The sequence below is a fragment of the Hyla sarda genome, chromosome 8, assembly GCF_029499605.1.
Source record: "Hyla sarda isolate aHylSar1 chromosome 8, aHylSar1.hap1, whole genome shotgun sequence".
NCBI classification, from domain to species: Eukaryota; Metazoa; Chordata; class Amphibia; order Anura; family Hylidae; genus Hyla; species Hyla sarda.
In genome coordinates, this window is record NC_079196.1 from 108,570,642 (window position 1) to 108,595,986 (window position 25,345).

Sequence of the window (25,345 nt, forward strand, 5' to 3'; positions counted from 1 at the left end):
TCTTCACTGCAGCCTGTCAGATCGGACAGGCTGCAGACTTCAGACGGCGGCAGCAGCAGCAGGGTAAGGGGCACTACAGGGGGGGTTCTTTTACTTCCACTTAAATTTTTAGCTTTTAGAAAAGCTTTTTAACACTCTTCTGTCTTCTGTCTTCTGTCCTAACACTAACACCGGCTCCGATCGCTGTTCAGAACGAACTGAAAGCTTCGGAGCCGGTGTTATTGTAACAAAGACACTGATACACTGTGATTGGTCCACAGGGACCAATCACAGGGCTCTAATCCCAGGACCAATTACAGATGGTCCTGGGATGTCAAGCAGAACTTGTCTCCCGCCGCTGGGCACGGGATTTCTGCCTGTTAACCCTTGCGCTGCTGTGCAGCGCCGGGTTAACTGCATGTCATTTATAAACGCCGGGATGCGCGAACGCACTGCACAACCCGGCGTTTATATATGACATTCTGCGCAAAGGGGTTAATGCAGTCATAAACCTCCCAGTTCCGTTCTTCAGCATTGTATTACAGAGAGGGGCAGATAGCTGTGTGTTGCTTCATACATTTCAACAAGCTGCCTAAAATTCATAAACCTTAGCAGAGGAGGCAGAAAGCATTTTTTAAGGGAAATTCTGTGTCTTTGTTCCACAACAAATCATATGCTGGTTATACTAGTCTGTGGATGGAAAAATACCCAGCAGTCCATTCCTAATAGTCTTTGACAGAGTGAAATTTTGTGTTTAATACACAGCTTTTTTGTGCTGCAGCACTGTTGTTTTCTGCTGGTGTTGTGCAAAAATACTTTTTTTTAAGTGTATTGTACCACATTTTCTGCCCTCATATGTGCATACCACGTATAGCTATCACGCCCCCTCCCGTCGGCTTGCATTGAGGGGCGGAGCGTGACGTCACACGGTTGTGGAGGCGTGACGTCACACGCCGCCGGCCCTGCCGTCGGCCGTAATCAGACCCGGAGTAAACACGCTCCGGGGACTGATTACAAACGGGGTGCCGCGTGCATGATCCCGGGCGTCCCCAGCTGCGGGACTCCCGCGATCAGGCATCTTATCCCCTATCCTTTGGATAGGGGATAAGATGTGTAAGCACCGGAGTACCCCTTTAATTGTAAAGTTTTGCTACTTTTATTAGCTTTTTACAGATATTATTACAGTTGTACTCCGCTCAAAGACAGGGACCCCCTGCGATCTTCTTGCAGTGCCCGTGCCACACCCGGCATTCTTAACAGTATGTTTAGAAAGCTGGGTTTCCGCGGGCAAAGATGTGACTTCACACCATGCCCCTTGTGTCATCACGCCCCCTCCATTCATATCTCTGGGAAGGTCGTGACAGTGTCACATCCCCTCCAATAGACATTAATGGAGGGGGTGTGACGTGACATCATGAGGGAGCATGGTTTGACATCACGTCTCTGGCCGGGGAAACCCAGCGTCCTGAACATACTGTTTAAAATGCCCGGTGTAGAGATTGCAGGAAGTCTCAGTGGCGGGACCCCCGCGATCAGACGTTTTATGCCCTATCCTTTGGATAGGGGATAAAATGTCTCTGGGCAGAGTACCCCTTGGAGCTATATTTTTGAAATGCTGTATGTTTATTATTGTTCTTTTAACATTGGTTGTCAGCCATGTGGGATTCAGTTTTAATTGTTTATACTTGTTCCTTATAGGAATAATTTTAGCAATGTTCAGTGTTGATTTGAAGATCTCCCATTTATCACCTGTATCACAATTTAATAAAAGCTCCTCCCAGTCTATGTCCTGAAGTGCAGCTCTTAACCCAGCGAAGTTTACCTATTTAGAAATTAATATTTTGGTCCTCCCAACATGTGTAATGGTTCAACCTAGTTTTGCCTGATGGGTTAAACCCTTCTAGTGTCTGGCAAATCTTGTGGTTGCTGTGGAGACGCTCTAGCCAATCAAGAGTTTTAGACCTCTGTCCAATGCCGTGTCCACACCCTGCAGCTTGGCTATTTAAGCTCTCTGTTGTCTCACAGATTTGGCCTGTGAGAGAGGTTCTTGTTACACCTGTCCCGTTCCCAGGCTGTCATGTCCCGGTGCGCGGGGCCCCGCTCTCTCGGGTGCTCGCGTGCCGGCTCTCTGAGATTTAAAGGGCCAGTACACCACTATTTGGTGCCTGCCCCAATCAGTGTCAATCACTTCCATTGTTATAAAAACCCACTTCCCCTTCCTGTCCCTGCCGGATCTTGTTGCCTTAGTGCCCTGAGAAAGTGTTTTAGTGTGTTTCCAAGCCTGTGTACCCAGACCTTCTGCTGTTGCCCCTGACTACGACTCTTGCTGCCTGCCCTGACCTTCTGCTACGTCCGACCTTGCTCTTGCCTTGTCCCTGTGTACCGCTCCTGTCTCAGCTGTCAGTGGGGTTGAGTCGCTATCGGGTGGAACGACCTGGGGGTTACCTGCCGCTGCAAGTCCATCCCGCTTTGCGGCGGCCTCTGGTGATAACCAGTAACCCCTTAGATTCCGTTCCCCTGGTACGGCCCACGCCATCACCTCACTGACACAGAGGATCCACCTCCAGTGTCCTCCTTGCATACCAGTCCGGATCCTGACTGTAGATCCGGCCATGGATCCCGCTGAGGTCCCGCTGCCTAGTGTCGCTGACCTAACCACGGCGGTTGCCCAGCAATCACAACAGATCGCTCAACAAGGACAGCAGCTGACTCAACTGACCGTTATGCTGCAACAGCTTCTGCCGCAACTACAGCAATCATCTCCTCCGCCTGCTCCTGCATCTCCACCGCAGCGAGTGGCTGCTCCCAGCTTCAGTCTATCTCTACCGGACAAGTTTGATGGGGACTCTAAACAGTGCCGCGGATTCCTGTCCCAGTGTTCCCTACACCTGGAGATGATGTCGGACCAATTCCCTACTGAACGGTCTAAGGTGGCTTTCGTGGTCAGCCTCCTGTCTGGAAAGGCCTTGTCAATGGCCACAACGCTCTGGGACCGCAAGGATCCCGCCACCGCTACTATCCAGTCCTTCTTCTCAGAAGTACGTAGTGTTTTTGAGGAGCCAGTCCGGGCCTCCTCAGCCGAGTCTGCTTTGCTGAACCTCGTCCAAGGGAGTTCTTCTGTGGGCGAATACGCCATCCAGTTCCGTACCCTCGCCTCTGAGCTATCCTGGAACAATGAGGCCCTCTGCGCGACCTTCAAGAAAGGCTTATCCAGTCACATCAAAGATGTCCTGGCCGCACGAGAAATTCCTGCAAATCTGTCTGAACTAATCCATTTGGCCACCCGCATCGACATGCGTTTCTCGGAAAGACGCCAGGAACTTCGACAGGAAAAGGATTTTGTTCGCACCAGGCGTTTTCTCTCCCCAGCTCCTCTCTTCCAACGCCCTTTGCAATCTGTTCCTGTGCCTTCCGCCGAGGAGGCTGTGCAAGTGGATCGGTCTCGCCTGACCCTACAACTGAGGACTCGCCGCCGTAATTGTACTGTACTGTGCAAGTACCGAACACTTCCTAAAAGACTGTCCTATCCGCCCTCCGCGTCAGGAGAAACGCACGCACCTACTTCACAAGGGTGAAACGACTCTTGGTGTGAATTCTGCCTCTCCACGTCTGACTGTACCTGTGCGGATTTCTCCTTCCGCCAACTCCTCCTTCACAGCAGTGGCCTTCTTGGACTCAGGTTCTGCAGGAAACTTTATCTTGGCCTCTTTCATTAATAGGTTCAGTAACCCGTCTCGTCAAACCGCTCTTTATCTCTTCTGTTAACTGAGAGAAATTGGACTGCACTGTGCGCTACCGCACTGAACCCCTGCCCATGAGCATTGGACTTCACCATGAAAAAATTGAATTTTTCGTTCTGCCTAACTGCACCTCTGAAGTTCTTCTCAGCCTGCCGTGGCTCCAACGTCATGCTCCTACCCTCGACTGGACCACCGGGGAGATCAAAACTTGGGGTCCTTCTTGTCACAAGCGATGCCTCACATCTGCTCCCACTTGTCAAACACCTGAGGCTTCTCCTTTACCGGGCCTTCCCAAGGCTTACCAGGACTTTTCAGATTTTTTCTGCAAAAAGCAAGCAGAGATCTTACCTCCTCATAGACCTTATGATTGTCCCATTGACCTCCTTCCTGGTACCACTCCGCCCCGTGGCAGGATTTACCCTCTGTCAGCCCCAGAGACTCAAGCCATGTCAGAGTATTTCCAGGAGAACCTAAAGAGAGGTTTTATTCGGAAGTCCTCATCCCCTGCTGGAGCGGGGTTCTTCTTTCTTTCAAAAAAGGATGGAGCCTTACGACCATGTTGACTACCGCGGTTTAAATAAAATTACCATCAAAAACCGCTGTCCCCTGCCTTTGATCTCCGAACTCTTTGACCGTCTACGCGGAGCAAGTATCTTCACCAAACTGGATTTAAGGGGCGCGTATAATCTTATTCGCATCCGGAAAGGTGACCGCTTTCAATACCAGAGATGGACATTTTGAATATCTAGTTATGCCCTTTGGGCTCTGCAATGCCCCTGCAGTCTTCCAGGAGACTTAATGAGATCTTTCGGGACTTATTGTATACCTGTGTTGTGGTTTACTTGGATGACATCTTGATTTTTTCCTCTAACTTAGAGGAACACCTTCGTCATGTCCGTCAAGTGCTCCAAAGACTTCGTGAAAACCACCTGTACGCTAAATTTGAAAAATGTCTCTTTGAATGCAACAGTCTTCCTTTCCTAGGTTACCTAGTCTCTGGCCAAGGGCTTCAAATGGATCCAGATAAACTGTCGGCTGTTTTGGATTGGCCACGCCCTTCTGGACTCCGCGCTATCCAACGCTTCCTGGGATTTGCCAACTATTACCGACAGTTTATTCCCCACTTCTCCACCATAGTGGCCCCTATTGTGGCTCTGACCAGGAAGAATGCTAATCCTGTCGTGACCTCCACAAGCGGATGAGTCCTTCAGTCGTCTCAAAGCTGCCTTCGCCTCTGCACCAGTTCTGTCCAGACCTGATCCATTGAAGCCATTCTTCTTGACACTTCCTCAGTCGGAGCCGGAGCCATACTTCTTCAAAAAAACGCTACCGGACGTAACATTACTTGTGTTTTTTTCTCAAAAACTTTCTCTCCGGCAGAAAAGAATTACTCTATTGGAGATCGTGAACTTCTGGCCATCAAGTTAGCACTTGAGGAGTGGAGACATCTATTGGAGGGTTCCAAACACCCCATTGTCATTTACACTGACCACAAGAATCTCTCTTACCTCCAGTCCGCTCAGCATCTGAATCCTCGCCAGGCTAGATGGTCGTTGTTTTTTGCCCGCTTTAACTTCGAGATGCACTTCCGTCCCGCTGACAAGAATGTCAGAGCTGACGCCCTTTCTCGTTCCTCTGATGCCTCCGAATCTGAAGCCCCTCTGCAGCATATCGTACCGCCTGGTCTCCTCTGCTCCAGCCTCACTGGGGCAAACCCCCCCTGGAAAGACTTTTGTTCCTCCATGCCTTCGCCTCAAGATCCTCAAATGGGGGCATTCCTCTCACCTGGCTGGTCATGCTGGCATTAAAAAGTCCATTTAGCTCATTTCCCGTCTGTATTGGTGGCCTACACTAGAGGGTAACGTTACTGATTTCGTTCAGGCCTGTACTAATTGTGCCAGGGATAAAACCCCTCACCAGAAGCCTGCTGGAATCCTCCTTCCTTTGCCCGTCCCTGAGCAACCATGGTCCCAAATTGCCATGGATTTCATTACTGATCTTCCCGTATCCCATGGCAATACCCTCATCTGGGTGGTCGTTGATCGTCTTTCCAAAATGGCTCTCTTCATTCCGCTTCCAGGCCTTCCTTCTGCTCCACAGTTGGCGAAGCAATTTTTTCTGCACATTTTTCGTCTTCACGGGCTGCCCACGCATATCGTCTCGGATAGAGGCGTTAAATTTGTGTCAAAATTTTGGAGAGCTCTCTGTATCACCCCCAATCCAATGGACAAGTAGAGAGTGTAAACCAGATTCTTGGTGACTACTTGCAACATTTTGTCTCCTCCCGCCAAGATGATTGGGTCAACCTTCTGCCCTGGGCTGAATTCTCGTACAATTTCAAAAATTCTGAATCCTCCGCCAAATCCCCATTCTTTGTGGTTTACGGCCGTCACCCTCTGCCCCTCCCCTCCCCATTCCCATTTCTTCTGGAGTTCCTGCCGTAGATGATGTAACCCGGGACTTCTCTGTTATCTGGAAGGAGACTCAAAAGTCGCTCCTACTGGCCTCATCTTGTATGAAGAGACATGCAGATAAAAAGAGAAGAACTCCTCCTGTCTTCACTCCTGTTGACAAAGTGTGGCTCTCTGCCAAATATATCCGGTTTCGTGTTCCTAGCTATAAGCTGGGTCCACGTTACCTTGGACCATTTAAAGTCAAAAGTCAAATCAACTCTGTCTCCTACAAGCTTCATCTTCCTCCTTCTCTTCGTATTCCTAACTCCTTTCATGTTTCCCTTCTCAAACCTCTCATTCTTAACCGCTTTCCCCCCAAGGTCACCGTTCCTGCTCCTGTCTCTGGCTCCTCTTTTGTCTTCGCGGTAAAAGAAATCCTCGCCTCCAAGTTTGTCAGAGGTAAAAAAAAAAAATTCTTGTTGACTGGGAGAATTGTGGCCCCGAAGAGAGGTCTTGGGAGCCCGAGGACAATATCCTCGACAAGGAGCTCATCCAGAGGTTCCTGGGCTCCAAAAAGAGGGGGAGACCAAAGGGGGCGGGTACTGTTAAGCCGAGTGCTCCGGCTCCCTGCTCCTCCCTGGAGCGCTCGCGGCGTTCTCCTCTCTGCAGCACCCCGGTCAGACCCGCTGACCGGGAACGCTGCACTGTCTCTGCCGGCGGGGATGCGATCCGCGTAGCGGGACACGCCCGCCCACGGGTCGCATCCCAATCCACTCACCTGTCCCGTTTCCCGGCTGTCACGTCCCGGCGCGCGGCCCCGTTCTCTAGGGCGTGCACACCGGCTCTATGAGATTTAAAGGGCCAGTGCACCACTAATTGGTGCCTGGCCCAATCAGTGTCAATCACTTCCATTGTTATAAAAACCCACTTCCCCTTCCTGTCCCTGCCGGATCTCAGTGCCCTGAGAAAGCGTTTTAGTGTGTTCCCAAGCCTGTGTACCCAGACCTTCTGCTGTTGCCCCTGACTACGACTCTTGCTGCCTGCCCTGACCTTCTGCTACGTCCGACCTTGCTTTTGCCTTGTCCCTGTGTACCGCGCCTGTCTCAGCTGTCAGTGGGGTTGAGTCGCTATTGGGTGGAACGACCTGGGGGTTACCTGCCGCTGCAAGTCCATCCCGCTTAGCGGCGGGCTCTGGTGATAACCAGTAACCCCTTAGATTCCGTTCCCCTGGTACGGCCCACATCATCACCTCACTGACACAGAGGATCCACCTCCAGTGTCCTCGCTGCATACCAGTCCGGATCCTGACAGTTCTCTAGCATTTACCTGTATCTGATTCTGTATTCTGGTTTTGTGACTTTGGCTATGTTAATTGGTTTCCCTTTGATACTCGATTTTGTAGATTTGCTGTCCTCCAGACTCTCTGACTCATCTCCCTGACAGTCCTTTCTGTTTGTTTGTCTCCCTGGTGTATAGTATTTTCTGCATGTTTACCTATTGTGTTCTGACTGTTATTCCCTAACCTGACTGTGTTTCTGTAGTTTGTTATTCTAGCCCTTGATGACCCTGCACTTATTTAGAGTTCGGTTTGTTTTCAAGTTGTGGAGTTGATGTTTAGGGCAACTACGCAACATGCAAGGACAGGAGTTCTAGGTAGAACTAGAGAGCACTGTATCCTTGCCTATATGTGACACGTTTATGTTTTCTACATTTTAAGCCAAAAGTAATTATATTGTGGTATCTGTTATCATTGTTTTCACAGACAGTTACATTCACAACCAGCTCCACCATGATGTTGGGGGGTCTATAGGTTACACCAAAAATAATCTTTTTTAGTGTTTATCTCCCTTTGTAATTCTACGCACAAATATTCCACATTCTCACAATCATCATCACCCACTATTGCACATTTTCATACCACATCTAACATACATACATACTCCTCCATCCTTATCCTGCTTTCCATATCCTTTTGAAATAGTGTAAAAGCCCTGAAGAATGGCAAGTCTAGCCATGTGACACCAACTATAACAATATGACTGTCATTAGTAAATATATATTTTGTTGCCATCTACACATTCAATATCAGTAATATAATTTTTTGTAATTATTATCACGGTTCCATTTTTTTCTCCCTGCTGGTTTGTAACACATGGATCTTCTTATCCACTGCTCTTATCCTCCTCACAGGCTACGTTGCCTCCCACAACTGTGTTCCAAACTCTCTCTAAACTATCTGCCACTGTATGTACTTGATCTACTGCTTTGTCCTGTCTCCACATCTTTAGCTTAAATATATTTCTGGGATTCTCTAAATGCAGCATAATGGCTGAGGCTGTGGTTACTGTACATGTGGAGGAGAGGCGTTATGCTGCAGAGTGGAGCCCCTTTCTGCAGCATAATAAGCTTAGCACAGGGAAAGAGGCATGAAAAAGAAGATGCTGGCCGAAAGTATACGAAAGTATAATTTTCATCAGTGTCTGCCGCACTACAAGCCTATACCAATAGGTTAGTGTGGGTTATACTGATGACAGATTACTTTTAATTTATAGTTTCCCTTTAATTTAGGAAATTTTTTAAAAAACATTTTTGACTCTTTATTTAGAAATTGTGTAAATTTTGGGAAGTGCATTAATGCATACAGGATCGAGTTATGATTGATTGAAACCCGATAACAAAAAATCTCCCCATTATTTTATTCCAGGTGGTATCTGCAACTACTGTAGTATCTGTGAATGAAGAAGATGTCCAGCGCAGGTAGGTCAAGCGAATTCTTTATTGAATATAGCTTCAGCACATGGAAAACACACAAGCTGACGCGTTTTGGCCCAAACGTAGAGCCTTAGTCATACAGTTATACTGTAGTATCTGTCAATTATTTTTTTTATCAAATAAATGATTTTCCTTGAGTACTGCATCTTTTAGATGTTGCAGAACTATAACCCCCTCCAGGTGCATGCTAAAAGTTGTAGTCCTGGAATACATACAAAATATAGATGGTAAGTAACCTGTAATTCTGGAGCACAGGGTTATGACCACTATACAGCATCTTACAAAAGTTCAAAATTGCTGAATTTTGGTCACATCGCATCCCAGAAAAAAGGAATTAAAAGTGATCAAAAACTCATATATAAACAAAGTCGTATACAGATCACAGCGCAAATAATGTGCCTTCATACAGCCACCTATACGAAAATATAACAACGTTATAGAGGGTCAGAACAGGGCAGTTAGAAAAATACTTACTTTGTTAAAAAGGTTTGACTTATTTTACTCGTTTGACTTACTTTCATCGTTTTTGACCCACAGAATAAAGTTTACGTTTTATATTTATATTTTTTTGGTTGCGCCATACATTTTATGGTAAAATGAAAGATTTTATTACAAAGTACAATTAGTTGCACAAGCTAGCTCTCAAATAGGTATGTGCATAGGAAAATAATGTAGTAATGGCTCCTAAATAGAGAGGGGAAAAAAATTATAATGCAATATTTAACATTGGATGTGTCCTCAAGACCAAAATGGCGTGTGTCCCTAAGGGGTTAAATGACCCCTGATTCTGTCTCTGTTGAACTTAGCAATAAATACAATTGTGGCAGGTAGTATACAAGTAGCTTCTCTCCATATTACAGACATCTGCTACTGTAGATCTTTATAATACAAGGTAGGAATCAATCCCTGCCCTCCTCCACATCATGCTGCCCTTAAAGGAGTACTCCACTCTAAACATCTTATCCCCAGTGGCGGGACCCCCGTGAACTCCGGGACAACAGCGTCGGCGTCCGGAACACTGAAGCTTGCAGCTTCCATGTTCGTGACGTCATGCCACGGCCCCTTCCTTCATGTCTATGGGAGGGGTTGTGGCGGCTAGTACATAGCCGTCATGACTCCACCCATAGACGTGAATGGAGGGCGCATGGCAGCTGGCATCGCCAGTCATAAGGCACAGAGCGAAGTTTGCTCTGTGCACCGAATGACAGGGGTACCACAGTGAAGATCGCAGGGGTCCCCAGCAGCGAGACCCCTGCGATCCAATATCTTATCCCCTATCCTTTGGATAGGGGATAAGATTTTTTCAATGGAGTACCCCTTTAATGCTGCAGTGTTCACTGGCCTCAGGTGTAAGCTCTGACCTCAGGAGTGGGACTAAAATCAATGAGGAATTCCAGCTAGCTCATAGGAGGGTTGCCGCCCCCCCCCCACACACACACACTTAAAGACATCCTGTTACATCTCATCTACTGTAAGGAACAGGAAGTCAGACCAAATATGACATTACAAGACATAAGACCAGAAGAAGTGCTGCAAATAAAAAAAAAACTAAATGTGTATATAGAGCATGCAATATCCCCAAGTTAATGCAGTTCTAGTTTATTAAAATATCCTGATGGACATTTATGTGCATTATGGTTTGGTTACCACACTATTAACCTAAATATTTTGACTTATCCAAATTCCCTTATAGTGCTTATGAGGATGTAACATGTCAACAAGAAAGTAAAGTTTTTTTTAGAGGCCAGGGAGTTCTTTAATACACTACCAATAGTATTTTATAAAATACTGCATGCATTTATTGTGATCTTCATACATATTTGGTCTGGATCTCACTTGTGTTATGAGATGACCTGCACTGACAACTTGACTGAGCTGTGTGCATTGGAGCTGACAAGGTCAGACACAAGCAAGATAACTTGTCAGATACTGCTGCACTATCATGGCTTCTGAAGACATGGGAAACCTTTGATGACCAAATATTCTATATTGTCTAAGTCTGTAAAAAATAGAGTAGGCTATCAGGAGAACATGATAAATCATCGAATTTCTCCCACATAAGGAATGAAGTTTTTGTTTAATCAAATGTTAGAATGAATAATATTTGCACATTTGGTTTATATCTGTATTGAGTGTTTAATTCATTTCCTGTAGTTCATAAAAACACCAACAAATTCCACAGCTCAGTGCACAGATAATCATCACACATTAATTGATGTGCACAGTAGAGCTTACTACTCAAGTGTTTATCATAATTGCATAGAAAGCCAATAAGTCTGTTGGTGGTAAGAGTCCATGTACACTATGGAATCTATGGCCGGATAATTTCCGGGCGGAGATCCTGAGGGCAGCAAACTAGGACCGCATGGGCATTGCTAGTGCCTATAGCAAGCAGCGCATCTCGCTCAGGATTCAGCCAAAAAAAGAATGTTTATTCTTTCGGTGGCGAAATTCCAGAGTTGGAAAGCTCTGCAGCAGAAATTGCACTATGCAATGAAATCCTGTTGACATCAATGGGACTCTACTGCAGAATTCCGCTCTGAAATTCCATGGTATCCATGGGCCCTAAGGAGGAAGCTGGAGTGCCCAAAGGAAACCCATGCAAACAAAGTGTGAACATAGATACCCCTGATATTTTCCTTGGTATTGTCCAAAAGTAAAATAGGAGAAGAAGCCAGTATTGTTTACTAGAAAAGTATAGTAAATATTATAGTAAGGGAAGCCTGCTCTCCCGCTATCTTCTTTGGTATCTTCTGTTCTGGGGTTGACTTGGAGCATTGGAGGAATTTCGTCACCACTCCTGCTTCTCTGCTTGGTCCCATTGCTTCCAAACAGCATCGGTGAGGTCACAAAGCTCCACCCATGCTCCAAGACGGCCACGGAACGGAAGATACCGAAGAAGATAGAGGGAGAAAAGGAGCACGGAACAGGATCAGGTATCGTTGTCATCAGTGTTGCCTGCACTACTTGTCTGTACGGACAGGTTAGTGCAGGTGAAACTGATGACAGATTTCATAATATGTTCTTGAATGGTATTAACTCTGGTTTCAGGAATTCATCTGCAATGGTTTTTGTTTCATCTGCACGGCAAGTCCCGCCGGTAATGGTGGACATCAGCGATCACACTGATGTCTGCCATTAACCCCTCGGTTGCTGTGATCAATACTAATTATGACATCTGTGACAATGCAGCACTTTGAATGGATGATCAGATTTATGTACCTCTCAGTGAGGCTTCTGCACTTGTCTACAGGTATATTGACCCACTCCTAAGAAAACTGCCTAGCTGTCTCAGGTTTGAAGGGTGTCTTTCTAAGAATGCATGTTTCAGCTCCTTCCACAGATGGCTACTTCAGAATAATCCAATGTTTTGTTCTTAGCCATTTTGGGATGTTTTTAGCCGTATGTTTTGGGTCATTATCCTGTTGGAAGACCCATGACTTGCGACGGAGACCAAGCTTCCTGACACTGGGCAGCACATTTCGCTCCAGAATGTCTTGTTAGTCTTTAGATTTCATTTTACCCTGTTCAGATTCAAGACACCCTCTGCCAGATGCCACAAATCAGCACCAAAACATAACTGTGTTCTTTTCTTTGTATGCTACATTTTTGCATCTGCAAACAGAGTTGATGTCACTTGCTAAAAGTTCCAGTTTTGTCTCATCTGTTTAACCCCTTAAGGACCCATGACGTACCGGTATGTCATGAGTCCACTCCCATTCTATAACGCGGGGCCACGGCCGGAACCTGTGGCTAATAGCGTGCGGCACTGATAGCGGTGCCGCGTGCTATTAACCCTTTAGATGCGTTAGGGGGCTGTTCGGGATCGCCACGGGGAAATCGGCACCCGAACAGCTGAGACACAGCAGGAGGGTCCCTTACCTTGCCTACTCGTGTCCGATCGCCGAATGACTGCTCAGTGCCTGAGATCCAGGCATGAGCAGTCAAGCGGCAGAATCATCGATCAGTGGTTTCCTATGAGAAACCACTGATCAATGTAAAAGATTAGTGTGGGCAATGTTATAGCCCCCTATGGGAGCTATAACATTGCAAAAAAAAAAGGGGAAAAAAAGTGAATAAAGATCATTTAACCCCTCCCCTAATAAAAGTTGGAATCACCCTCCTTTTCCCATTTAAAAAAAAAACTGTGTAAATAAATATAAACATATGTGGTATCGCCCCGTGCAGAAATGTCGGAATTATAAAAATATATCATTAATTAAACCGAACGGTCAATGGCGTATACGCAAAAAAATTCCAAAGTCCAAAATAGTGTATATTTGGTCACTTTTCATATCATGAAAAAATCGATCAATAAGTCCGATCAATGCAAAAATGGTACCGCTAAAAACTGCAGATCACGGCGCAAAAAATGAGCCCTCATACCGCTCCATATGTAGAAAAATAAGAAAGTTATAGGGGTCAGAAAATGACAATTCTAAACGTATAAATTTCCCTGCATGTAGTTATGATTTTTTTCCAGAAGTACGACAAAATCAAACCTACATTAGTGGGGTATCATTTTAATCGTGTGGACCTACAGAATAATAGAGAATGTGTCATTTTTTACCGAAAAATGTACTGTGTAGAAACGGAAGCCCCCAAAATGGTGTTGTTTTTTTTCAATTTTGTCTCACAATGATTTTTTTTCCGTTTTGCCGTAGATTTTGGGGTAAAATGACTCATGTCATTACAAAGTAGAATTGGTGGCGCAAAAAAATAAGCCATCATATGGATTTTTTGGTGCAAAACTGAAAGAGTTCTAATTTTTTAAAGGTAAAGAGGAAAAAACGAAAATGCAAGAACGGAAAACCCCGGGTCCTTAAGGGGTTAAAGGACATTTTCCCAGCTGACACTGATGTACCTTGACCTTGACGTTCACCTCTAATGTCTTTTGAAGTTGTTTTGAGCTCTTTGGCCCTTCGTGTTCCGTGTCTTTTTGTTGCCCTTGTTCAATGTGGTACTCACCATGATTGCAAACAGCACGGTGACTTTTTGAACCTTTAAAATAGGCAGACTGATGATAAGTTTGGATACAACTGTTACCCTAAATGCAATTCACACCTTTATTTAGATAGGCACACTACTTAATAAAACTTAATTAACCATAAAATGTGTAGAAAAAATTGTAGAAAGGCCCCTCCCTCAATAAAGAATTAAATGGCCCCTTTTTCCATATTACCCCAAAAAGCCTAAGAAAAAAAAAACTAATCGATATATTTGGTATCACCGTGTGTGTAAATGTCTGAAATATCAAAATATAATGTTAATGATCACGTTTGTTAAACGGTGTAAAACTAAAAAAATTCCAAAATTGCAGATTTTTTGTCACATCATATTCCAAAAAAAACGAATAAAAAGTCACATATACGCAAAAGTGGTACCGGTAAAAACTACAGAATGGCTCAAAAAATTTGCCCTCAAATAGCTTTATATACGGAAAAATTAGAAAGTTATAGGTGGTCAAAATAGGGCAATTTTAAACATACTTATTTTTTAAAAAGCAATACAGTTTTTTTTTTATAAAGCAGCACAGTAATAGAAAAGTATTCAGTCATGGGTATCATTTCAATCGTATTAACCCAAAGAATAAATAATAATTAATAATAAAATATGTAATTTTTACTGTAAAGTGTACAGCATGAAAACATAAATTAGCAAAATTGTGGTTTCCTTTTCAATTTCCTCAAATAAATAATATATTTTTTTGTTTTGCCATCAATTTTATAGTTAAATAAAAGATGTCATTACAAAGTACAATTGGTCACGCAAAAATAAGCCCTCATATGGGTCTGTGGATGGAAATAAAAAAGAGTTATGATTTTTAAAAGGTGAGGAGGAAAAAATGTAAATGCAAAAATGTATTTCCCTGTGTCCTTAAAGGGGTACTTAGGTGGAAAACCATTTTTTTTTTAAATCAACTGGTGCCAGAAATTTAAACAGATTTGTAATTTACTTTTAATAAAAAATGTTAATCCTTCCAGTACTTATCAGCTGTTTTATACTGCAGAGAAAGTTCTTTTATTTTAAATTTCTTTACTGTTTGACCACAGTGCTCTCTGCTGACACCTCTGTCCATGTCAGGAACTGTCCAGAGCAGGAGAAAATCCCCATAGCAAACCTATCCTGCTCTGGACAGTTCCTGGCATGAACAGAGGTATCAGCAGAGAGCATTGTGGTCAGACAGAAAATAAATTTAAATAGAAAAGAACTTCCAGCAGCATACAGCAGCTGATAAGTAGTGGAGGGAGTAATATTTTTAAATAGAAGTAATTTACAAATCTGTTTAACTTTCTGGCACCAGCTGATCTTAAAAAAATAGTTTTCCACCTGAGTACCTCTTTAACCCCTTAAGGACCAGGCCCATTTTGGCCTTAAAGGGGTACTCCAGCCCTAAGACATCTTAAGTCATCCAAAAGGTAGGGGATAAGATGTCTGATCGTGGGGGTCCCACCTCTGGGGACCCCCGCAATCTAGCATGCAGCACTCACCTGTGAGCACTGCAGGAAGCACTGGAGGCTCTAAGTCTTATGCCTCCCAACCACGGTGACGGAGTATCGTGACTACGCCCCCGTTTGACATCACGCCCCGCCCCCTCAATGCAAGTCTATGGGAGGGGTGCATGCTAGATATCCTTTGGATAGGGGATAAGATGTCTTAGGGCTGGAGTACCCCTTTAAGGAACAGGCCAATTTTATTTTTGCATTTTCGTTTTTTCTCCTCGCCTTCTAAAAATCATAACTCTTTTATATTTCCTTCCACAGACCCATATGAGGGCTTGTTTTTTGCATCACCAATTGTACTTTGTAATGATATCACTTATTTTACTATAAAATGTACTGCGCAAGCCAAAAAATATTATTTATGTTGGAAAATTTAGACGAAAACCGCAATTTAGCAAGTTTTGGAAGGTTTTGTTTTCACGGTGTACACTATTTGGTAACAATGACATGTTTTCTTTATTCTGTGGGTTAATATAATTAAAATGATACCATGTTATCTGCTTTTCTGTAATTGTACCGCTTAAAAAAAATCTCAAACTACTTTAACAAAATTGCCCTATTTTGACCACCTATAACTTTCTAATTTTTCCATATACAGGGCGGTAAGAGGGCTATTTTTTTTGCGCCATGATCTGTAGTTTTTATCGGTATCACTTTTGCTTAGGTTTAACTTTTTATACATTTTTTTGGGAATAAAATATGACAAAAATGCAGCAATTTTAATTTTGGACTTTTCTTAAAACTTTTTTTATGTTTACGCCGTTCACTGTATGGGACAGTTAACAATATATTTTGATAGTTCAGACTTTTACGCATGCGGCGATACCAAATGTTTATTATTTTTTTACGCTTTTTTGTGGGTAAAATGGGAAAAACGGATGATTTACGTTTTTATTGGGGGAGGGGATTTTTCACCTTTTTTTTTACTTCTTTTTTTTAACACTTTAATAGTCCCCATAGGGGACTATTTAAAGCAATCATTGGGCATAGCACTGATCTGTGTTATCGTGATCTTCTGCTCTGGTCTGCTCGATCTCAGGAGACGGACGAAGGCAGATGAGGGGGCCTCTGTCTGCCATTATGGATGATCGGATCCCCACGGCAGCACTGCGGGCGATCTGATCATCCATTTAAAGTACTGCAGTGACGCAGATGCCGCGATTTGTATTGATCACGGCATCTGAGGGGTTAATGGCAGACATCCGAGATCGCGATGATAGCAGCCGGGACCTGCCGCACATGACACGAACACCGGTCCGGTGCTTGCGGTCATGGCGGAGCTTAAAAGTACGTAATGGTGCGGTAAGTACCACGGCGCCATGATGTACATTTACGTCCATTGTCGTTAAGGGTTTAAGGCCAAAATGGGCTGTGTCCTTAAGGGATTAAAATCCAAAGTATAGTGGATTAGTGTCTGATTGTGGGATGTTCGGACACTGGACCCCCTTGTGATCTTCTCTATGGGGCCCAGCTCTCACCTCTTAATGAAGGCCCTGTCTCTTCTCCTCTGCACGCTCTATCCCTGACCCGCGGAGACACATCTCTGAGGGTGGGGGCCAGAGCATGCTGAGAAGAAGAGACTGAGCCTGCTTTTGGAGAGCCGGAGCCTCGTACAGGAGATTGCGTGGGATCCCAGCACTCGGATTCCCTGCAATCAGACACTTATCCCCCATTATCTTTTCTAGGGGTTCCATCATTTTTATTTAGGCCGGTTTTATTATATTGTTTTTCAAAATTATTCTGTTGAACCATAATTTTCAAAGATCTGATTTTCATCAGTTAATGTTCAGTACCTTTTTTTTTTTTTTTTTTTTTTTTAGTACTTTTGTAAATTTCAAGTTATATCAGTTAGCATCAAGGGATTTTCTGTCTTTAACAGAAGAATACAAACAATTGGGTTTATGTATGTATAAATTAGCTTTTTCTTGACTATGTTAGTATAAAACAAAGATAATTCAGGCACGATCATGATAATATTAGGAAAATCCCTTTATTTGTTAGGGACTTTCCATGTTACTAACAAACGTTATATGTATTTATTTGACATTTGTACAGTAGGGACTTTCTAATCATAAAGGAACTACATGGATTTTTAGAGAACTACTGTAAATAATTAAATCATTTATTTTGTATATAGACAAGAAACAAGAAACGAGTTCACATGTGAATGTGTAGAGTATTGCAAGAGAATTCTAAGCAATAGCTGATATAGACAGACCTCTAAATTATGACTTATTATTTTGTAGTACATGTTAAGTAGCAGATGCTGCTGACAAATATTGCTTCCTTTCCTTCCCACGCATACGTGAAATCAAATCAAAATTAGAATTTTTGAAAGCTCATTTAATAGATTGTTTATTGAATTAGTTTACTTCAATAGGTGTAGAGAATAGTTAGTGCAGTGGACAGGACATCAAGATAAGGACGAGAGCGTCATTGTTGCTTTTCCACTGGAAATCCTTAGCAGCCCAAAAGAAAGTGGGATAGGTGATAGAGGGTAAAAACCTTTGTCACGTGGAGGGGTTTCTGGCAGATTACTCTGGCAAGGATTTTGTATGTATTCTACCTTGCTGGCTTAACTGAAAGGATGACTCTGACGTTGGCTGTTGGCTTGGATAATTTCATTGCCCCTTGAGGTCCCTTTTCTTTCTTCTCTCATCTTCTCTTTTTTCTTTTAGTTTTCTTTATTACTATCTATTGTTTTATTTTATTTTATCTATGTAGCGTTGGCTGCAATCAATCATGAGTATAACTTGACAGTGTTATGCTATCCCTTTGACTGTTTATCTCTGATTCTTGTTAAACGGATTTTTGTGATGTTTCTGAACACAGCCAAATAAGTACATAAAATAGAACATAGAAAACATAATAATTCCATTGGGCAATGTAACAAATCCGGCTAGAAATAAGCAGGGTACAAGAATTGGCAGGGCTGGCATTAGCATGGAGACAGCTGTGGGCCCAACTAAAGTCCTCGGGACACCCACATGTCTCTTGCCTATTTGGGTACTTGTAGTATATATACCCTATTAGGTTCCTGCGCATATATTATCTCTATGCACAGAGATGTGTCAGCATCATTTGTGAACAGTGAATAAAAGACTTCACTGTCATCATAACTTGAAATTCTTTACAGCAATAACATCATTGAACTCTTTGAGACAACATTTTGTGATGGTTCTTTCACTGAACAAGGTCAAGAGAGACCTGGATGCTTGAAAAATATAACACCACAAGTTATGGGTCCTATATTTCTGAAAAGGGATTTTGTTTCAGTGCTTTAAACTAATTTCCATAATTGTATTTATGGATGTTATGTTGTATTCAACAATACCAGAAGAATAACTCAATATAAATAAGTTATTGATTACAGTATAAAATCCACAGTGTATATAATATGTGTGAACATACCCCAGATTCCGAATTGATTTTAGTTAATCTCACTTATCAGTCTGTGTTCACACACAGTTTTTGAACTGCATTCAAGGCTAGGTTTACATTGCCATTGTGCTCTGTTCTTGTTCCGTGTTTCCCTTTTTTTGTTGTTGCTCCAAACAGGCCCAAAACGGATCAGAGCACAACTTTCACCACTGAATCACCACCGAGTCCTGACAGATCCAATTGACTTGAATGGGCTCCATCGGGGATCCGGTAGTGCGTGCACTATTTTTTTCTCCGCTAAACCCCCTCTTTCTAATGGACTGGTTAAAGGAGCTCCATATAACAGAGCCAAACAGCAGTGTGAAAGAGGACTTTCCCAGAACCAGCCATTTTAAAATAAATAAATTTGCAAGAGCTATAGTTGAAACATTGCTATTTTCATTATGAATCAAAATGCATGTCACAATATTGCTGACAAAATTGCTGTATTATGGGCCATAAAAAACGTAATTTCATAACATTTCCGTCTATATGTTTCCGTATGTATGTTCACACCTAGTTTTTGTGCTCAGGGCTTACATTCGTGCTCGTGTTTGCAACATTTGAATATAGATTATACATGACCATACATTGACTTACCAGGTGGTTGAAGTTCTTTCGTACTTGAGACTGCAGCTTATATACAAACCTGTACACCTATACAAATGAGAAAGACTAACAAAGCGGTTGAATTGTGCCCAAAACCGCGTATGAGGGCACGCCTATAGAGGGCATGCCCTATAGTGAAATGATGAAAAATAAGGGCGGGTTGGGAGGGTTCCGAAATGACTCGTACACCCCGCCTGCATGGTGGAGGGGCGTTTTATAGTCGTGCTTCTGTCATGGCTCCGCCTAGAGGTGCGGGGGGCATGGGAATTGACGCCCCCTCGCACAAATTCAGCCTTAAAAGGCTTCCCACTTCTGCTCAGGGCTTACATTCGTGCTCGTGGTTGCAACATTTGAATATAGATTATACATGACCATACATTGACTTACCAGGTGGTTGAAGTTCTTTCGTACTTGAGACTGCAGCTTATATACAAACCTGTACACCTATACAAATGAGAAAGACTAACAAAGCGGTTGAATTGTGCCCAAAACCGAGTATGAAGGCACGCCTATAGAGGGCAAAGAAATCAAGAAGTAGAATTAATAACATTATTCCTAACCACGATGACCAAAGCCACACACTAGTCATATCTATCTCCCCTAACTGTACTAACTGAACTAGAGATACAAAGAGAGTTATGCCTGCTGGCTAGCAGCCACAAGAGGCAGTGCTCCATGCTGCGAAGCACTGGTAGTCATTTCTACTACGAACGGCCCGACACTGGAAACGGGACCTGACTATGTACTAGCTGACTCGTGCATGTTGACATACTTACTGTGCCATTGCAGACAGGGGAAACCAATAAAGCTTATCAGGCCTGACGTGTCCTCCACTCCCTGCTAAATAAGTGGCAAAAAAGTCACTGTTAGTTAGTGACAGACCCTCGGTAGATTTGACAGGCATTTAAAACGGCCTCGTGCCTGTAGATGTGACAGGTCTTTGTGTAAACGTTTTGCCTGTGTCGAGACAAACCTAATTTGAACCTCGTACCTGTAGGAATGACAGGACTTGAGTAACCCTTGTGTCTGTGGATGAGACGGATGTTTGCGTGACGCTGACATGCGTGGACGAGACCGGTTGATTCGAGACAATGACCACTTGTGCGTCGTGAAATTTATTTCACTGTTAGTTAGTGATGCAACCTAACTATGTGATGGACCCTCTGTGGATACTGACAGGCATTTAAACACCCTCATGCCTGTAGATGTGACAGGTCTTTGCATAGACGTTTTGCCTGTGACGAGACAAACCTAATTTGAACCTCGTACCTGTAGGTGTGACAGGTCTTGAGTAGCCCTTGTGTCTGTGGATGTGACGGATGTTTGCGTGATGCTGACATGCGTGGACGAGACCGGTTGATTCGAGACAATGACTACTTGTGCGTCGTGAAGTTTATAAACTCTATGACTTGTGAGGGAGACATGGACTATGCTGTAATCCGCTGTAGCTGAGGCAGGAGATGATGGTGTGGAAACCCCTAAGTATAACAGTGTCGTTGCTCTGAAGACGTGTCAGTAACAACAACCAAGTAGTGCATCCCCCTGCGGACGTGGCAGGCATGACGGGTATACAACTACCTATGTGTCATGATGTAGTTGCTCTGAAGACGTGTCAGTGACAACTATGCAGTGCATCCCCCTGCAGGTGTGGCAGGCATGATGGGTATACAACTACCTATGTGTCATGATGTAGTTGCTCTGAAGACGTGTCAGTAACAACTATGCAGTGCATCCCCCTGCAAGCGTGGCAGGCATGATGGGTATATAACCACCTATGTGTCATGAAGTGGTTGCTCTGAAGTCGTGTCAGTAACAACTATGCAGTGCACCCCTTGTGGGTGTGGCAGGCATGACTGGTATCCAAACCAACTATGAATCGTGAGGTTGTTGCTCTGAAGATGTGTCAGTAACAACTACTAAGCAGTGCAACCTCCTGCAGACGTGGTAGGTATGACGGGTACAACCACCTATGTGTTGTGACATTTGTTATTTGAAGACATATCATTATGCATAAGAATATGTCAGCGACAATTACTTTGTGGATGCCCTTGGACAAGTTGAAAGGTAACTAATGAGTGTATGACGAGATACGGACGCTTAAACTGTGACTATGTGCAGTTGCTATGGCAAGGTATGTGAATCATGTCAGCTACGGGAACCAATAGCTGGTACATCAGCTGTAGTGCAGAGCAAAAATAAGTGTAGTGAAACTAATGTGTGCATGGTATGTTACCTCTGGTAGTGAGAGCTTGTGACAACACTATGTGGATGAAGATGATAAGAAGCCGTATCGGATATGCTGACTTGTGGCAGTGTACGCGAGTAATGGAATGTAACAACATGACACTGATTACTACTAAACCGTATGCTAAGGACAAGTGTTATAATAACTATGGTCATGCATAATACCAACTAACTTAGTGAAATGCAACACGCGTGCTATGAGCCTATACACAGTGTGACTGGAGAATGCTGTAAATGTGCTTATATTCTATAGGTATGTTTAGTGTAAAACAATATACAGCAATTGCTTTGTAACGGGAAACACAACGTAATAACCAATACAACAAGCGTATGTACTATAGAACGCTACAAGCATATGTTCAGTGACAACACAACATATGAAAGTGTAATGGCCCCGACGTATGTGCAGAGTAACTGTTTGTGCCTGTACCATACAAGTAATGAACATCTGAACCGTATGAAGCCATGAGCTTATGAGTAGTGTACACTGAGTGAAGCTATGCGTGTATGAACAGTATGAGCTATGAGCATGTGTACGATAACACAGTATGAACATCAACAATTATTAGTGTATGTCCCATATAGCTAAACGAGCGTATAAACCAAAGACACATGTGAGTGCAATACGACAATGACGAGCACATAAGCGGTGCTAGTAGTATGAGCGTTCAACCCTGTGACTGTAATTGCTGGATGCGACGCAATGAGCGTATGTACTACATACAAAACTGACCGTGCCTGCAGTATATGACACTATGTACTGATATACAATGATGTGACCATACCCACTGCACATAGCACTGTGAGCGTGTGTACTGCATGCCATGCTGTAACTATACCTACTGCATATGACCATAAGAGCGCATATACTGTGTCCAACACTGGCCATACCGGCTGCATATGACTATGACCATGCGTACTGTGTACAACAATAACTGCATCTACTGCGTATGATGCTATGAGCGTGTGTATTGCATACTACCCTGTGTCTGTACACAAATTATAACTATACAAGACTGTAATTGTACCTACTGCATGACCGTGAGAATGTATATACTGTACAACACTGACTGTTACCCATATCATGACACTACCAGCGTATGTGCTGTATATGACACTGACTGTACCCACTGTATATGACACCATGGATGCACACACCGTGTAAGCAGCACGCGCGCGCAGAGCAAACACCGCGAACGCCCCCATGCAGTGTGAAATGCTGTGATCGTGCGTTGTAACCTACGTGCGGTATAGAACTGCTATGTCGTGGGAGCAGTGATGCTGTAAGTGAGTACCGTATTCACGTTACAGATATGAGCGCAGGAAGCGCATAAGCAATATGCCGCATGAAATGCTAAAGTGACTGTACGGTATGGATGCTATGAATGACTGCACGGTATGACAGCTATGAGTGACCGCACGGAATCATGGCTATGGGCGACTGTACGTTATGAGTTACGAGTGACTGCACGGTATGAACTCTATGAGTGACTGCACAGTATGAATGCCAAGAGTGTCTGCACGGTATGAATGCTATGAGTGACTGCACGGTATGAATGCTGTAAATGACTGCATGGTATGCACGCTATAAATGACTGCAACGGTATAAATGCTGTGAGTGCTATGGGACAACTGCTGAGGCACTGACTTTGTAATTCATGCACGCGCATGTGATGAATGTTCTGTAGTGAACTCCAGGTATAACAGGACAACCAGTGTGAGCTTCACCTGTATGGTGATACCGAACATGCAGCCCAGAGCCACGCGACGTACCCGGGAGATCCCCGCAACATACCAGGGAAGGGATTGGCCCGGATCAACCAGAGGCCGGGGCCACAGAGGCTCTGCCCCTTCGTGCCTCACAGGAGGCAAGCGGAGGGTTGTCAGCTGGAACCACCGCGGCCACCCCGTACAACTGGAACCGGAGGTAGCTCCGGCTGATCGGACTGCTTACGGGGTATGCCCCGCCCCCTTAGCACCACGCGGCCCGGCGGCCGCAGGAGTCGGGAAGCCCAAAGGCTGCAGCAGGGTCTACAGCCCTGCTGCTATTGGCTGCCCAAGCTATTTACTGGGAAAATTCCGCCCCCCGCCCCCCACGTGGCCCGGCGGCGTCACCCCCGGCATCCGGGAGGGACGCCGGGAACGCAGCCTAGCCATGGGGAGCGAGAGAGGGAGATCCCCGCAGCACCAGGTAAGGGATCGGCCCGGACCAGCCAGAGGCCAGGGCCACAGGGGGTCCACCCCCTCATTGCCCCACGGGAGGCGGGCAGAAGGGTGTCAGCCGGAACCACCACGGCCAGCCCGTGTAGCTGGCACCGAAGGTAGCTCCGGCCGACCGGGACTGCTGACGTGGTAGGCCCTGCCCCCCTGCACCACGCGGCCCGGCGGCCGCCGGAGCCAGGGGACCCAAAGGCTGCAGCAGGGCCTACAGCCCAGCTGCTATTGGCTGCCCGAACTGTTTACCAGGAAACTCCGCCCCCCGCACACCACGTGGCCCAGCGGCGTCCCCCCGGCAACTGGGAGGGACGCCGGGCACGCAGCCCAGCCACGGGGAGCGAGAGGAGATCCCCGCAAAGGTTCTGGGTAGGGGATCGGCCTGGTGTAACGAAGGCCGGTTCTACTGAGGCTCCAACCCCCTCGGCCCCCACGCATCCCGGTAGTGTTGCTGCGGCTGGGGGGAGGGGGTGCGGGATGGGCACCAGTGAGCCGCCCAGACAAGCTCGGAGGAGCCCGGAGCGGGGGAAACCTGGGGCGGGGAAGCTCCGGTCCACCACCCGTGACCCCGCGAGCCGGTGCAGTGCGGGAAGGGAGGAGAGGCTGGGGTGCTTGGTATCATGTGAGGGTGAATTGAGGTCGGGGACCCGGTCTTACCGTACTGGAACCACTCCGCCGCCTGGACACACACACTCCTTCCGAAATGACTCGTACGCCCCGCCTGCATGGTGGAGGGGCGTTTTATAGTCATGCCTCCGTCATGGTTCCGTCTAGAGGTGCGGGAATTCACGCCCCCTCGCACAAATTCAGCTTTAAAAGGCTTCCCACATATGCTGCAGATTTTATGCTGAGTTCATCTATATTGATCTACTTGCATAAAATCCTTAGCATAAGATCTGCAGCTTATATGTTTGAGCATACCCTAAGGGTGTGTTCACACGATGGAATTTCTGTGCGGAATTCCATGCATGTTAGATTCTGCTGATTCAGCAATAGTATACACATATACAAGGATATGCATACACACACAAAACATTTTCCTAGAAGAACTGCATGCTCTAAATAACATATGAAGTGTTCTCTTACAAATCATTCATGTTTACAGAGAAATATTTCAATATGCTGAACACAGAATTTGTTTTTGCTTAAACCGTCCCTGATGCATGTTTTAGGGTCTTTAACAAAAGTTGAATTGTTTCAGTGTTCAAACACACAGCCCTTTTCTATGTCATGACCCAATTTTTTGTGTCTTTTGCTTTTTCAGAAAGCTGAGAGGGAAGGAAAAACTGACACATGTGAAACTCCATTATAAAGGGCTTGTACTGTAAAATGTGTTATTTTAGATCACATAAATTAATGATGACATTGACAATGTCTAGCTGATTCCAGTTTGTATTCTTGCTTGAACAGGTATTTCCTAGTGAAAAAGAATAAAAAGTCACTGTTATCCCCAAAAGTAATATTCACAATA

General features: G+C 44.7%; 1 long non-coding RNA gene across 1 annotated transcript in view; it reads left to right on the top strand.

The window, feature by feature from the left end:
* Nucleotides 1-25,345, top strand: part of LOC130284342 (uncharacterized) — a 55,177-nt gene that overhangs the window by 24,670 nt on the left and 5,162 nt on the right. The window contains exon 2 of the long non-coding RNA XR_008846988.1: nt 8,817-8,869. This is a non-coding gene — a long non-coding RNA (uncharacterized LOC130284342). The remainder of the gene's footprint in view (nt 1-8,816; nt 8,870-25,345) is intronic.